Source organism: Marmota marmota, unplaced genomic scaffold, assembly GCF_001458135.2.
Source record: "Marmota marmota marmota unplaced genomic scaffold, marMar, whole genome shotgun sequence".
Taxonomy (NCBI): Eukaryota; Metazoa; Chordata; class Mammalia; order Rodentia; family Sciuridae; genus Marmota; species Marmota marmota.
Window position 1 is genome coordinate 455,550 of NW_025999944.1, and position 16,483 is coordinate 472,032.

The 16,483-nt window shown below is 47.5% G+C and overlaps 1 protein-coding gene across 5 annotated transcripts in view; it reads right to left on the bottom strand.

The window, feature by feature from the left end:
• Blk (BLK proto-oncogene, Src family tyrosine kinase) overlaps positions 1-16,483 on the bottom strand; it is a 53,904-nt gene that overhangs the window by 29,378 nt on the left and 8,043 nt on the right. The gene's annotated exons all lie outside the window — the stretch shown is intronic.

Consider the following 16,483-nt stretch of genomic DNA (forward strand, 5'->3'; position numbering starts at 1 on the left):
TCTAAGTAAATGAAGGAATATTCCATGTATATGGAGAGGAGGGCTTAATATTGTCAAGCTATCAGTTCTTCCCAAGTTGACATACATTCAATTAAATTAAATCAAAATCCCAGCAACTTATTTTGTGGATATTAACAAACTGATTCTCAACTTTTTTTTTTTTAATTTTTTTTATTGGTTGTTCAAAACATTATAAAGCTCTTGACATATCATATCATATTTCATACATTAGATTCAAGTTGGTTATGAACTCCCAATTTTACCCCAAATACAGATTGCAGAATCACATCGGTTACACATCCACATTTTTACATAATGCCCTATTAGTAACTGTTGTATTCTGCTACCTTTCCTATCCTCTACCATCCCCCCTCCCTCCCCTCTGATTCTCAACTTTATAAGACAGACAAAGACCCAGAATAGTCAACACAATATTGAAGGAGAAGACAAAGTTAGGGGCTGATTCTACCTGACTTCAAAGCTTATTCTAAAGCTAGAGTCATATTGGTAAGAAAATAGACAAATAGATCAATAGAAAAAAATAGTCTAGGAATCCCCCAAATAGATTCATATAAGCATAGTCAACTACGTCTTTGACAAAGATCAAGTGTATTTTAACAGATAAAGGGTAATCTTTTCAACAAACGTGTTGAAAATATTGGACGTCTACATGCAAAAAAAAATTAAAGACATGAATCTAGATACAGAACATACATCTTTCACAAGAACTAACTCAAAATGGATCATAGGGTTACATATAAAATGAAACTATGAAACTCCTAGAAGATAACAGAGGAGGAATTTAGTTGACCTTGGATTTGGTGATGATTTTAAAAATATAGTACTAACAGCAATCCATGAAAAAAAATGGTAAGTTGAATTTCTAGTCATATATCAAAGAGAAATGGACATATATCACCACAGAAGGACTAGCACGTGTGGATCCAAAGCAACTTTGCTCAGATTTGCTCCCAACTGGAAACAAAAATGTCCCTCAGCTGAGAAGTGGGTTTAAAAATTGTGATTATAACAAACCATTAATACCTGAACAAGGAGAGTAGGATGCTATGAAAAGGCAGCTAAATCCAAAAGAACATGTTCTGTGTGAGACTCTGTAGGTGAAATGCCACAGACAGCCCATGTGTGGCGATGGAGAGCAGATCGGTGGTTGTCACCAGCTGGGATGGTATCAGGGGACTGAACTGAGAGGGCTAAAGAAAACTTTTTGGGTGATGAAAATGTTATACGTGATGTCTGTGGTGGAGGTTGCACAAGTTATGTATTTGTGCAAACTCATAATAATTGTACACTTAAAACAGGTGAGCCTTACAGAAGGCATTTACACCTTATTAAAGCCGATTTTAAAAACCATTGGGAGGGCTGGCGATACAGCTCAGTTGGTAGAGAGCTTGCCTTGTATGCACAAGGCCCTGGGATCAATCCCCAGCACCAAAAAAAAAAAAAAATGCATGGGATGTACTCAGTGGTTAAGCACCCCTGGATTCAATCCCTGGTTACCAAATAACAACACCACCACCACCAAAAAAAAAAAAAAAAAAAAATTGGGAGCCATGGTGTTGAACTTTGCTTTTCCTTTGTATATTGAGTTTTGCAACATGTTAGAAAAAGCTCATTCCTGTCTAGACATCCCAAATTAAACTTAAAAACCAGTGAGAGCTGCCCTTGCACACAAACATGCTGGGGAAAGTAGGTAAACTAGAATGGATTCTGGAAAGACAGAAAGTGAAGTTTCAGGAGTAACAGGAGATGGGAGGAGTATTGGCAGCTGAATGCAGCTCCAAGTACACAGAGAAAATAAAAGAAGCCCCCACTGAACGTTGGGACTTGGGGAATTGTCGTCGATGAGAAATGCAAGTGACACAGTGTCCATAAGACCTTCTCTACGTGTCTAGTTATTCTTCTCAATGCTGCAGGAAAACATTCACATGGTTGGTCAGGTTGTTGAAATGCTTGCTTTTCATTTTTAAAATATCTGAGCACTAATTTACCTATGAAGCACAGTAAAGGTCATATAAATACAGAGCAAAATATGGATACTACGAGCATTACTGTGTGAAGCTGAAAATAGAGCATGTGAGAGAGGTGTGTGTGTGTGTAAATAAATACTGTTGCAAGTGGATAAATGACAAAATAAGGTTTAAATATATCATTTTAAACCAGAAGTCAATCACCAGAAAAATACAAAATAATTGATCAAAACTGAGGGGACCGAGAGAGGTGGGTTCAGGCAGCTGGCAGAGAAGAGGCAGCCAGATGCAGCGCGCTCTGGGATCCATTCAGTGAGCACAGAAATGTCACTGTTCCCACGAATGACAGTGGTAAATATTGCGGAAAGGAGATTTAAAAACAAAACCTGTTATCACCGCCTGCCTCCGTGGAGGAGCACAGTGTTGGCAGAGAGGCAAACTTTGAGTTTTCAGTTTATCCCCTTGGGTCTGACCCAGTTTTAAAACAGTATTCCTAGATAACTACAAGAATAACAAAATCTAGCTAAGCAGATGAATGGATAGATAAATTGGTAAAAGAATGAAAGGAATATGAATGAAAAAAAGTCCAGAATATATCATGGTTGGGCAAAGCAGTAAATTGCAGAATGCTTTGAATTGCATGATTGTGAAGTGTAAAGAAGCAGGCTGGGCGGAGAGTCTGTGAATACACCTGAAAATTAAAAAAAAATGTCTGGGAGCCTTTGGTGGAAATCAAACTGAACCCTCAATTCTTGGGAGTGAAATTGGCAAGCAAAGGGAGTGGGGTCATGACATAGCTCTGTGGGGGTCGTGTGCTTGCATTGCATACTTTTAAAAAATGTGAGACCAAAAGAAAAACAGGCGTTTACTCAAATTTTACAAAATGGAGTGTGTGCCTTGAACTCCTGTAGACAAAGGCAGAGGGATAGGATGAAGGAGGTGACACCTTCCTCCACTGTCTGGCCAATGCTTTAGGATCGAGCCTCCTCTTAGGAATCATGCCAAGATTCCCCTTTTCACAGCAATTTGCTTTTGCGCCGTAAACTTCAGAACATAGAACGAAGATAAGAATGACCTTTTACACCATCATTCAGAGATAACCATTGTTGACATCCTGGTATGTCATTTTCCCAGGCTATTTTTTTTTTTTAAAGCAAAAATGGGATCTTTATCTATATCCTGTTTTGTGATCTGCTTTTAAAAGAACATATCACGATCATCTTTTCCTTCCATTACCTATTTTGTCTGCCTCGTCGTGTGAGAGGCTGTAGAGCATCTTATCATAAGCGTGTGGCACGCTTACTGCCCCCAGCTTACTTCCAACGCTTTTAATATCACAAACATGCTGCAAAAGTGTCCTTTGCCCACAGACTTCATTCCGGCTCAAGTCTCTCATTAATATTGGTAGAGGTTAAAATCTGACCGGTGGGATTTCTCCACCCAAGGGCATGGCTCTTGCAAGTCCTCTGACCCATGGCCAAGTTGTCCTCAGCCATTTCATACAGCCATGTGTGAGTATTTCTCTGCACTTTCTCTACAATGCTTATTATTATTCTAAGTTAATCTATTTTAAAAGTTACCTTCTACTTTTCAACCTCATGTTTTTATTAAGCAAGTAATACACACATGTAGAAAATCAGAAAATTCTGGATCTATCTACACACAAAAAAATAAAGTCACTGAAAACTGCAGCAATGGAAAATCACCATTAACAGTTGGCATATGTATTGCCACAGGTTTGACGTATGCACACACTTAAAAATAGGCCAAATTGTTTATCCCGTGTCATAACTTGATTATTTCCGTGAACACTATAGTGTAAATTATGTCCAAGTAAATATAATTTTGAGACCATATTATTATATGCCATTTTACTATTGATTTATTTAACCATCATTGGTCAAATAAGCTATTTTCAACCTTTGGCTATTGTAAATAGATCCATTGTAAACATACTTACAAACTATATATTGAGCTATTTGTGCAGAGTTTTTAAAGTTTTCTTGCTGCTAGTGGAATTATGGTGTCAAAAATATGTACGTTTTTAAGGTTCCTGGTGTTACGCTAAAATTGACATCTACCGAGGCAAGGTTGACTCACATCCTCATAGTGTTGAGGAACACCTGCCCGCTTATATCCAGCTTAAAAACGGCTTTGTCAATCTGCTAAATGAAGACTGATGAATTCTTCTATTAATATTTACCATGTATTTATTCATCCCTGTTTCTTATAGTCTGATTTGGTTGACCATGTCCTTTATCCACTCTTGGACTGAGGTGTTGATAATTTTCGCCATGGTATGATACATATTTTTAATGTATACGTTGTTACGTATGTTGTACGCACTCTTCATTTTGCCTTTGCTTTTTAACTTTACTTATGGCATGTATTATGCACAAAAGTTTTCATATTTTATCTAGTCAGTTTATTAATTTTCTTATCAACTTTTATCACTTGCAAGTGTCATTCACAACCCAAGATTATAGAAATAGACAACTATTTAAAAAATTTTGCTGTTAACTATGAATATTTTAAATACATAAAAGGTACAGAAATAATGTAACAGCCCTAATTCAAACAGATACACTTACTTTTTGTTACACTTACTTCAGTTCTCTTTCCCACCCCCATCCTTTTCTATATTACAAAGACAGACACCCCTACTGACCTATCATTATTTTCTCCTCTCTGTCTCTTCAAAAGTAATGATTACCTTGAGTCAAGTGGGTGTTCCTACCATCTGCAATCTCGTGTGTTTACAGCATGTATTAGGAGTCAATAAACAATACATATTTTTACTTTGTGTTTCAGACTTTTATAAACTTGGCTTTATGATATATGTAAACTTTTTGCAAGTTTTTTTCTTTTTTTTTTTTGCAAATATCTTGTGTTTTTGAGATTGAGACAGAACCCCAGTTCTTTTTTTTTTGCCTTAGTCTATTCAATTACATAAATAAACCCCACTTTATACACCCACTTTCAACTAAGAACCAGTTCTTAAGGACGAGCAGCATGCTGAGGGGCTTCCTTGTTGTGTCCCCTGTATGTGTAGGTGAGAGTTTCTCTGGACAAGGAGAATGTCTGCATTTAGTTTACCTTGTGGACCACAGGCTAGGGGCATGCTCCTTCAGTGACACTGTGTACTCCCAGCTTGATATCAGAGTGACAGAGCCAATTCATCCCCCACCCCAGTAGCAATGAGACATCTCTTCTTGCCCTTATTTCCACTAAATCTGACGTGAGACATTCCTTTCTATTAAGAGGGTGGGTGGTAAATGGAATCTTTTTGAACTTTTTCTTCCCTGATTACTCATGGACCATATTGATTTTTTTCACTGTGTATGGCCTATGCTTATCTTTTGACCATCGAGTAAATTTTTTTTTTCATTTCCAATACTAACTTAAACTGTAAGTTGCCTAGAAATATATGCAACAAAAGATGAGCAAACTTACATGAAGACCCCGGCTTTACTGAAAGACACTTATGAAGTACTTAAACCAAAGGAGAGAGATACACTAAGGGTGATCAGGAGGACTCAGCATGAAGCTGCGCCTTCTCTCCAAGTCATGAAAACACCAAGTGCATTTTTAGTCAGTATTCCAACCGGTATTTTCAAGAAACTTTACAAGCTGGCTCTAAAATCCTGCAGATGAGAAAGGCTCAAAAATAGCAAAGGTATCCACAAAGAGAAAGAGTAAGAGAGGAGTCCCTGTAGATACCAAGGCTTACTCAAGCTGCAAGGAGAAAGTGAAGTTGGCAGAGGAATGTACAGACGCCGCGGGGAAGGTGTGGGGCACCAGATGCCCTCCCGCTCCTGGAAACTCGGGCGTGCCAGCAGACATACAGATGGCCAGCCAAGAACGAGCCTTCAATGAACAACAAAAACCCTACTCTCTCCTCACAGCCATTTTCTGCTATCATATCCAAACTGATTGAAGATTTAAGCATCAAAAGCAAAAATTAAAATTGTCAGAAAAAGAATACAGCAAAATATTGTTAGAATAGAGATAAGTATTATTGAAACAACAAATCAAATACAATATAATAAAAAAATTAAAAAACACCATTCTCACTGATTAGAGATCCTACCTACGGCGCTTTAAATTCCCACCACCCTGGGACCTGTTTCTGGACTACAGGTGTCCACCCCTTGCACAAAACCACACATATCAATTATTACATGTAATGATACAGTTTAACTTCTTTTCAAGACTTTCTTCATTATATTTGGTCATTTATTTTATACTATAAATTAAGAATAATTTTGACAAGTTAAAAACCTCTATGTTAATTTTTTGCTGGTATTACATTTGAATTCATATTTTTTTTGAGAACTGGCAATATTAATGCCATGACTGGAAAAGAAAGCTATTGAATTTTATATATTTCAGTTCTCTAATTAATTCTAATATTTTTCAGCCATTCATGTACTAGAAGACTAATATGCCATCTTCAAAGCCTTTCCTCTAAATACGTAGACATTTCATTATTTTTTCTTATCACCCTGGCTGGAAGTTCCAAAACAAAGCTAAGTGCTATCACTGCAGAAGGCACCTCGAACTTCTCCTGAGCTTGGCGGGGGCTGTGGTAGCTATTTGCAAGTTCCCTTTTTCTGTGGGTCACGAGAAGCCTTTACAGGAATGCCACTGAATTCTGATGAATGTCTTCTAAAGCATCTATCAGAACAGCTGACAATCATTTTTCTGGTTTTTACTTGCTGATGGGACAAATTTCCCAAATGTATTCTTTTTCTTTTTTTCTTTTTGCATGCTGGGTACCCAAATCAGCTGTGTACCTCGTGCATGTGCAAGTGCTCTACCATTGAGCCACATCCTCAGCCCTTCACACAATGTTTTTTAATGTTGGATTCTCCTTTGACTGTGAAATGAAATGAATCCTAATCTATTGCAGCATGTGAAATACCATGTTTGATGCCCTTTGACCTATTTTATAGAAGAATTTTTGTTTATACATTAGTAAGCTAAATTTACCTGTAATTTGTATATGACAATTTCTTTCTTTTTTAAAAAAATTTTTTAAAAGATTTTATTTTTAGCTGTAGTTGGACATAATACCTTTATTTAATTTATTTTTATGTGGTGCTGAGGATCGAACCCAGTGCCTCACGTGTGCGAGGCAAGCGCTCTACCAGTGAGCCACAGCCCTAGCCGTGACAATTTATTTCTTGATAAAGATTAGAAATTTATATGAAAAATGTGTGCTTATTATAGAAAAATAATGTCAACATGGGAAATTATATAGAAAAATTCCCATAATCCTAAGACTCCAAAGCAACATCTATTAGTATCTTGGTGTATTTCTTCTTGGTCTTTTTTGGGAAAGGACTAGTTAATATAGATCAGGGAATAAAGCAGAGTCTTGGAAGGAGACACTCTGGATCCAAATCCTAACTTACAAGTCACAAAGCAGGGCACAGTTGGCAGCTTCCTTGATCTCCTCAAGTCTCATTTTCACAGTCATTAAAAGCGAGATGATAATAATAACCACCACACAGGGTCGTCAAGAGAATGAGCAGACCCGAGTGGCCGTCCCAAGTGCCGGGGCCTCGGGGACTCTTGGTGAGCTGTGATTCTGCTGCACGCGGCTTTTACTTTTCTCTTACCACTCAAGGCTACATCACGAACCTTTTTCATGTCATTGAAACTCCAAGACAATTCTTAAAATCTCCCACTGTGCATGCACACGTGTGTGTGTCTTCATCTAACACCTGTGCGCGGGCTTCGCCTACATTTCAGACTTGGCTCAGTCTCAGGAGGAAAACTGCCATGTCCCCATAGCAGGGACTGTTTCAGGATTCCCAGCCCAGGCTGCCAAGTTGCTTTCCAGAAAGGTGGTGACACTGTCAGCATCCAGCACCCCCCCCCAAGCCATGGTGACGGCAGTGTGTTCCTCAACACCCAGAGGAATCCCTGGGACTGTCCAGCTCCTCTCCACGCAAACTCATTGTCCCTAATGACTTCTTCTGAGGCGGGGGCCCTGCGTCAGGCTGGGGGCAGGTGCTGGGCTACTGGGAGCTCACATTTTTGACACGAAGAAGAGCAAAGGGAAGACAACAGAAAACAAGCAACGTAAATGAGCAAGAATTTTCAATAGCGGCAAAGGCTGTGGCGAGGGTCAGCCAGGAAGATGTGGCAGCCACAGAGCCACTGTTCCCATAAGATCTCTCCCTGGGGCGAGAGTTACGGTGGGTCTCAATGGCAAGGAGACGGCTTTGCAGCATCTAGAAGAGCGGGAGGCTAGGCCCTAAGGAAGCGTGGGCTCCGCAAGAGCCAGGAGCAGGAAGCAGCTGTTTCCTGAGGGAGGAGGTGAGGGCAGAGAGACCACAGGGCAAGGAGCTGGGATGTCACTTAAAATGCCAGGGTGAGCCCCTGAATGACCCAGGGCGGGCTTACCTGATCACTGCAGCTATTGTGTGGGGCAGAAATCGGGAGTGAGCTGGAAGCAGGAGATTAGGCAGGAGGCTAGGTGACAAGCTGTGGCTGAGACACTGGTGTTGTCAGCAGAAACGGGGGACGTGGATGGAACAGTGAGATACCAACCTCAGCGTGCAAGACCTCGGGGGGGGGGGCTGTCTGTGCAGGGCAAGGAAACACCCCTCCATCTCCTGAAGGTTAGGACCTCCTGCTGCCCTAAGGGCTGCTATAGGGTGTCAAGATGCAGGCCGCTGTCAGGCAAACCTTCTGTAAATCTGAACTTTTGGAGCAAACTTAGGAAAGTATGTCCCGTCTGGGTTCTGACAGAAGTCACCCTCTAATGTGCGAGCAAGCCAGTGTCTTGCCCTAGCTGCTGCCCTAAGTGGAAAGTCTGGGCCTGAGGATAAAAATCCCCAGTGCCCACGTGTGGCCACAGCTGCTCAGTGTGGCCACCAGCTCCCCTGGCCCTAGGAGAACTGGGCTCTGGGCCTGATCCACCCAGTGACGACTGTGTGCCCTGCGCACTCCCCGCCCCCAGCCTCATCTCCTGTCTGCAGAGGGAGCGGGGGCTCTGGCACCCGAGCTCTCACTGCCACCAGGCATGGGCATGAGCCAGCCCCAGTGCCCTCTGACCCTTCCTGAAGCTTCCCCACCCCAGCAGGCCCAGGCAGCTCCTCTGGATGCCGAGGGGAAACGTTCTCTGGCTTTCCAAGGTAACTCTCTGCTCCAAGGGGACCCTTGACTCAGGTCTCACTGGTCATGTCCTTGGGGAAGAGGATCCTTCCACGTAAGGAGCCAAGAACTCTGACCACAGGACCAGGCAGTGCATGGGCAGGCAGTTCCTCCTGGAGAGCTGCTTGGCTGTGCCCACCGGCCTGCAAGCCCTGGCTTCTCTGGGGAAGGCACAGGGTCTTCAGGAGCTGAAATGGTCCCCTGCCTGTCATAGGTTGGGCAGCTCCTACCCTCCCGGCCTCCTCCTGGGGCTGCTCACTTCCACGTGCCCAAGACAAGCACTGTCCCAAAGGTCACACAGGGCTGGAAAGTCAGTGTGCACAGGGGCTGGGGGGCCAGGACACCTGCAGGAAAGTAGCCTGAGAAGGGACTAGTGAAGCTCAGAGGACCCACTGGGGACTGCAGCAATTTCTGGTGGACATCTCAGACCTGAGGCACCAGAACCAAGCTCCTGGTCCTCCCCCACCCCACTGGTCTCCAGACTGTGACGGTCCTGGCCAACATCAGCTCCATCTTCTAGTTGCTCATGCTCTTTCTCCCTAGAGTGGCTCACGACCATCTTTAATTCCTGTTGGTGCCATGTCAACAAGCAGCCAGATCTGGACCAATCTCCCCGCCTCCCCTGCAGCCATCCCCTTCACCCACTCCAGGCTCCCAAGCGCCCTCCTTCCTCTGGCCTCCCTTCTCTTTCCCTGTCCTCCCATGCCCAGTCCCAATGGCCAGCATCTTGTGATCTTGCAAAAAGTAAGCCACATCATGTCACTTCTCTACTCAGAGCTCTCCAAGCCCTAATGCCACTCAGTGTCAAATCCAAAGTCTTGTGGGCCAGTTCTCAAAAATTAAATGTGCAATTACCATAGCTTCCAGTGATTCCACTTCCAGGTTTGTGCCCCAACTGAGCACAGGCAGGGGCTGGAACGATCCTGGTGCCCCTGTGCCCACAGCTGCATTACTCCCAAGAGCCTGAAGCAGGAAGCCACCCTAGTGTCCCTTGATGGGTGAGTGGATACACAAAAGTGGTCTACAGACACAGTTGGGAATTACTCCCCACTGAGGAAGGAGGGGAATTCTGGCACATGCTACAAGTCAGAAGACCCTGGAGGACAGATGCCAAGTGAAGTACGTCAGACACAGGGGGGCAAACACGGCGTGACTCCACAATGTCCCTAGAGTAAACAGATTGGTGGAAACAGAAGACAGTGGTGGGTGTCAGGGCCTGTGAGGGGAGGGGAGTCTGTGTTAATGGTGGGTTAGTTCATTAGGTGCTCTCACAACGGCCACCAACTGCGTGGCTTAAACAAGACGTTTGCACGGCTAAAGAACGGAAGTTTGGGAGTCTCTTTCTCCCCACCTCCATGGAGTTAGTTCTTGGGGAAATGGGAGACGATGGGACCGTGCAAGACCTCCTGGATGATCTTTCCCTCGAGAGGTCACTAATAAACGTGTCTTGAGCAGGTCAGCCAGCTCCTTGCAAGTTTCAGGAGAGCTGCTGCTCTTCTGGGTTAGTCTCTGCACCCCAGGGGGCCGTGAGCACCCTCACTGTGCTGCGTGGTCTGAGGGCATCCACAGTGAGCGTGGATTTTTGTTCTTTTCATAGTGACCTTGAGTGAGAAAGATGCTGTGCATCTGCGGCACAGGCCACTGCCGGGGACATGTATGCACACACCCAGCTCACGGTGAGAACCGAAGCTTCGCGAGACACTTCTCACTACTCCGCCAAGCCACGCTCTCCAGTATTTTCTATTCTATACCATGTCATTTTTAAAAGGCTGTGACAACCCATGAAATTGGTTTGGTGAGCAACTGAAGAGCGGTGACTTCCCATCTGAAACCACTGCTCTGAAGGAGTCAGAGTGGGGGGTAAAAGTGCCCAGGGAGCCTGTGTCCTGCCAACACTATGTCACTCCAGCACAGCACATGTGATGCCAGGGGAGGGTGCCCAGGGGGTGGGCAGCACCTCTAAGGCAGAGTGGTATTGTAGGTGTTTACGTAATGTTAGGAAAGTCTGGAGATTGATGAGGTAAGTGACTGGCCTAAAAGTTAGAGGGGGAAAAAGTTAAAGACAAGGCAGGTGCTCAGACCAGGTAACAGAGTGCAGATTCACCAGAGCGGAAGATCAGGGTGTGAGAAACGCACAGGGGAGTTAAAGGGAGAGGGGACCCGGCATGCACTGCCTGCCACTTCTGCCCAGGCTTCCTGCCAGATCCCGGGATGCAGGCGGAAGCCACCATGTCCCCAGCCCGTGGCACTAGCTCTCGGCTCCCTCTAGTCATCACCCTCCCTGGAGGCAGCCTCTGATGGCCCTGCTTGACAACTAAGACCGCAGCCTGACAGGCCAGGTGTGCCAGGTCCTGGACAGGTGTGGAGGCAGGCTACAACCACAGCCCGTCCTCATTCCCCCGCCTCCGCCACCTCACCCCTCACTGCCAGGCGGAAGTGCCCTCCCTCACCTGAGCTCACACCTGCTGACAAAATGGGGTTTTCAGGGACTGCAGGGCCCCTGCGGTCTGCGTGGGGTATAGGCAGGGTGGGGGTTCCAGGGAAGGCTGAGGCCTGGCTGCTGACCCTGGAACAGGTGCTGGCCAGGAGTGGGAGGCTGAGGGTAACCAGTCCCAGTTCCTGGGCGGGTGCTCGCTGGCCGCATTAGAAACAACTGAGACGAACTGCTTTCCGGGCTCCACGTTACCAAAACTCTGAGTCAGGACCAGAAGCTGTATTTCTTACAACTGCCCCACTGTGTCCCCCACAATTCTGACACACAGCCAGGGCTGTACTGAGGTCCCTCCTAATCCTAGCCCTCCTGCATAGGCACAGTCCCCAGCCACTGTGCCAAGAGGTGGGCAACCAGCCCTGAGAAGGATCAGGGTGGGGAGAGTGGAAAGTTTCAGGGGTCAGGTGGGCACAGAGGCCCACAGTGGCCACTGTGGCCAGGACCAGCACCTCTGTTCAGGGTGGTGTGCAGGCCCTAACTTTTCTACCCCTATCCCTACCCTGCTCCCAGCCCTCAGAGGTCGGCGTGGTTGGGAGACCTGGGGTGACCTGCATTCCACTGAAGACGCCCAGGATGAAAATATGATTTGCTTTTTCATTGTGTGACTTCTTGCCACATTCAGGAGCTCCTTCCACTGTGATGATGCCCACTTACTGTGAGTGGAGAACTTGGCCCTGCTGGAGGAACCAGGAGAGGTGAAATTGAGGTCTGCCTTTGCTCTGTGCCTGTGTTACACACACTGGAGCTCAAAGAGAGCAGGGCTGGCTGAGAAAACCCAGTACAGTTAGGAAGTCACGGTCACCACTGCGCCAGAATCTGTTGTTAATGAAAGACACTGCTCCAAGAGGAAGGGCCGGCGGCATCCACGAACCCAGGGCTGACGTCTCCCACCCTGTGGTTGAACCCTGGGATTTGGCCACTTGAATTTCAAGGTTTTGGGGCTTCTTGAGCCTTAATGAATAACATTTTGGTTTGATAAATGCAGCTTGCCTGCTATGGTTCATGCTTGAGCAGGAAAGAACAGTTAATCAGCCACAGATACTGCTGGGCCTGTCTGACTCTCTGGTGAGACATGCAGAGCTGGTGGGATTGATCTCTTTTAAAAATGCCCAAACATTTCCTTTCATCAAGAGCCACCATTGCCACAATCCTGGCCAAATCTCGTGCTTTAACACATTAGCAATTAGCTTTGGTTAAACAAGGTGAAGTAGAAGGAGCCGTTTCAGTGATGAGGCACTTCCGTATAGAAGGCACCCGTGCAGACTCACCGGGAGAAACACCTGGGTTCAAATCCAAGGTTCCCATGTGCCAACCCAGAGTCCCTCGGCAAGCCCTTCTGCATCTCACAGTGGGGCTCACGTGTTCTCGTAGTTCAGCGGCCCCTGAGTATGTAGGTGGAGACCTTCAGCCTCCTTCATTCAACCCCACCCTTCCCAGAAACCAGGGGGAGGGGGAAGGAGAGAGGAGAGGTGGGGGAGAAAGAATCCAGTTTTTAAAAAATATTTGGGGGAATCACAGCTCTCTCACAGATCTATTCCCAGAAAAGACATTTACATGCCACTTTTTAAAAAAAATGGAGGGTGTAGTTCATATTGTTTTACTATTGTTAACACTTGGTATCTATAAACAATTTTTAAATTTAACTTTATGCACCAAATTTGGCACCCAATTTCAGGACTGATTTCCCGGCAAGCCCCACACTTCATGGACCTCTGATTAAGAACAAATGAGGCCAAAACTTGGGGTTTGTTTCTGTCTGAGTCATTTCTTTTCACAGGCAGGAAACTCTGCTCTCTGGCCAAAGACCACATCAGCAGCCCTGGCCCACAATATGGTGGCCAGGAAACCAGAGGAGAGAGGGGGACACTTGGCCAACACGGCCCTGGCTCCCGCTGCAGTTAGAAGCCCACCCGCTCGGCTCTGAACGGCGGTGGCACCACGCGCTCCGGGCGGTTTTGCAGCTGCGTGTTATTGTGTTGGTGGCTGCAGCCCTCTGTGACGGCAAGCACAGTTGAACTAGTTAACACAAGGAAATAGGACGCGGCCTGGAAAGCGGTCATTGTGGAGACCTGGAGCCACAGGAGGGGCGTGTGTTATGGGGGAAAAAGAAAGTAGATTCGAAGAGCCGTCCTCAGGCTTCCAGAAACAAACCTCGGCATCGGCCAAACCAAGCTGAGAACCGCGTGGGTAAGGGCGCTCGGCTGGTGGCCCTGTCAGTGGCGTCTATCTGTTCTCAAAGTTTCCTTTGGATTATGTCATTTCTACAGTTTTAAAGTCGGGAGGCAAATGATACATCTGCACGACATTAGCCTGCCCTTCCAAATGGCCGCGGCCACCCGGGGAACTCAGTGTCACAGCTCCGCTCTTCCCGCGGCTCCCTTGTGACTCTGCTGTGGAGGCAGGCGGGTTGCAGCAGGCCCGGCAAAGCCCCCAGACCCAGATGACCACAAAGCCCAGGGCTGGCCCTGGAAAGAGTGGCAGGCAGAGTCAGCACTCCAGTGCCCACCCTGAAGGAGCCCTCTCAGGCCCCACTCAGTGTAGCCCCTGCACAGAGACTGGCTTAGGCCACCAGGGTGAGGGGGCTCTGTCTAAACCTATGGGGGCCTCTGGTTCCTGCATTCACACAGGCATAGACTGACGCACAGAGTCAGGCGTAAATGATGTGTTCACGATGTATCTGGGGCGACAAACCTGCTGGGGAAGGCATTAGGTCCCCTGCTGACAAACCCAGGCCTGGTCTAGCTTCCGGCTGGCATCTGCTGGGGCTGGGCATCTACTGTGGTCTTCATGGTGTCCTCATGAATGCCTGAGGTCAGCTACACCCCCAAAGTCACCACCAGGAAACTGCCAAGTCTTCCTGTGGCAGAGCCTGAGGGCAGAGACCAGCTCCAACCTCAGGTAGGAGGCCACTGTGACCCAGTTAGGTCCGGTCAGTGCCTGAGTCATTACTGGGAAGCCTCCTAGGTAAGACAGTGTCTGCTGCCTGTAGCTCTGGCCTTAAGACCCCTGGCCTCCCCTCTGGGCTCCTAATGACCTGCCCCTCATCCCAGCCCCATCTGCAGCTGGTGGAGCCTGAGGAGCCAGCCTCAAATGCCCCCTGGCCTGTGGACACAGGAATGGCTCCCTCCTCTGGTGGCCCTAGGTACACAGCAGGACCTTGAGGACTATGTCCACGGCAATTTGAGTTGGGTTGAAATAACTGATGGGCTCCTAGGGCTGACTCTTCAGTAACTTTTATTTTGGTGGCCTCGGGGCCTGGCATGGTGTCTGCCTTTCTGCATGTCCCAATAAGTAATGGCTAAGAGTGACAGTCTCAGTGCTGGGAGCCAAGGAGGCAGAGGGAAGAATGATGGAGGACGGACATATGGGAGCAAGGGAGACATGGGAGCTGGGCTACAGGCCCGGCTCCTGGATGGATGGGAGTGAGCTCCAGGTAGGACTGACCCCGCAGTACAGCAGGGGTTTCTCCCCGGGCCCGTTCCTTCAGGCGAGCTCATGCCAGAACTTCCCAGCAGAACAGAAGGTGCCATAGCCGCAGGCCACCACATTGCTTGGGTCACCAGCACATGCTCCTCTGTGAGCAGTTCCTGGTTCTCGACTCCTCAGTCCCTGTGTGTGCACACATGGACAGACTGCCTGCAACATCCCAGTCTGGCTCAGCCCCACCTCCACAGCCACGTCCTCCCTCTTGCTGCAGTGCCCAGCGCAGCTCAATGAGGACAGGCAACAGAGAGGGAAGAGCGCAGACTTCCGAGGATTACAGACCTGAGTCTGCACCTTGGCCCTGGTCCTTCCTAACCCCCGCCCTGGACAAGCTCCTGACCACAGCACAGGCTGCTGTGGACATTAAGCCCGTGCACAAGGCATCTGGCACGTTCCTGGGCACCCAAGTCTGCAGCCCTTCTGCATCTGACCAAATGCATAAAGTGCTGGGCAGACCCACCAGAGGGCCCACCAGAGGGAGGAGCTCTCGTGGCCCTTCGTCAACCCCTTGAAAAGCAGACAGGGAGACAAGCCGGGGAGGAAGTCTCCCAGCCAAGGTGGCCAGGCTAGCACCCAGCTTTGGAATCACAGTCTCAGGGACAAACTAGCCTGGCAGGGGCCAACACTCTTTGGCCACCCCTCCCAGTGCCCTGGCTCAGGATGCCCCTTCATCCAAGTTCTTACTAACGTCATCTGCACCCCTAGGCCTGGCAGGTCTTTGGCATATGCTCGGCTCTGTGATGGCACTGACATTTGCACCCCCAAGCCCTCAAGCTGTCCCCCTGGAAAGCTCTGGTTAGTGATTCCTAAACTCAGGCACTTGGGCCCCCCTGATCTAGGCCTTTGATCTCCACCGGGGCCACCAGGATCCTGTCCCTGTAACACCCTTCAGAGTGTCGGCTTTCCTTGTCTAAAGGCTCCCGCTAACCCTGCGGTGTGGTGGTGTCCTCACCTCCAGCCAGGTGGCCACCGCTGCCCTTCCCAGGTTTGCACTTGGCAGGACTCTTCAGTGCCAGCTGTACCTGCACACACTCATGGTGGCCCCGGCCAGCGCCCCTGAAGATCTAGGATCATTCCCAGGGCAGGGTTCGCCACAGGGAGGAAGGTCAGACACTGCCTTTCTTCCTTTAAAATCCTTCTGGGGCTCTCCCTGGTTTGCAGGGGTCCTTCCTCCTTGTCCCCCCGCCACACCCATTCCTGTCACTCCTCCCTCCCAGGTGCCTTCCACGCTCCAGGCTTTGTAAATGCAGTGTACACTTATATTCTATACTGGGGAAAAACCAAAGCCACAAGCTCAGAGGGGCTCCCCCGGCCTGTTGGCAGGTAGCACAGGGGTCTGTGTCTCTGAGATGCC